Source organism: Cottoperca gobio, unplaced genomic scaffold (genome assembly GCF_900634415.1).
Source record: "Cottoperca gobio unplaced genomic scaffold, fCotGob3.1 fCotGob3_230arrow_ctg1, whole genome shotgun sequence".
NCBI classification, from domain to species: Eukaryota; Metazoa; Chordata; class Actinopteri; order Perciformes; family Bovichtidae; genus Cottoperca; species Cottoperca gobio.
Window position 1 is genome coordinate 308,775 of NW_021166859.1, and position 665 is coordinate 309,439.

A 665-nucleotide genomic window follows, 5' to 3' on the forward strand; every position below is an offset into this window, starting at 1 on the left:
TTTTAGACGGGCTGCACCTTTAACACGAACTTTATTCTCATGAACTTAAATATATATATTATTATAATATAAAGATGAATATATATATATAATAAGAATATAAATATACATAATGTAAAGCTAAATATAAAGATAATATAAATATAGAAACCCCGCTCAGCGGTTGTGGAGGTCGTTGAGTTTCTTTTGTCGCTGCGTCTAAATGCAGACGGATCTGGTTTCTGCTCGTCTTCAGTCCATAATCTCAGCCACACTTTAATATTTCATCTTTTATTAATAATACAGAAGGAACTTCTTATTCTTCACTACTTATGGGATGTTATTAAAATACTGTAAATAAATCTGCTGTTCATGAGATTCACAATTTTAAGTTAGAGGATCTTTTTAAAAGTAATTAAATGTGTGATAATCAAATAATAATGATTTAGTTGTGGTTTTATTCATTAATAAGCATTATATACTTAGAAAACATTGTATTTTTAAAAGTTGTTGAATGTGGAAGCAGAGGAGCCTTAAAACTGTACAAATAAATAAATACATTATAAAAACAATTATACAGAAACAATAAATGAATGAAATGTTTTTCTATGTTTTTGTTTTCTATTTAATATTTCCACTTTGTTCATTATTTATTCTGGCAGTTATTTCTGTCGTGGCACTGTTCA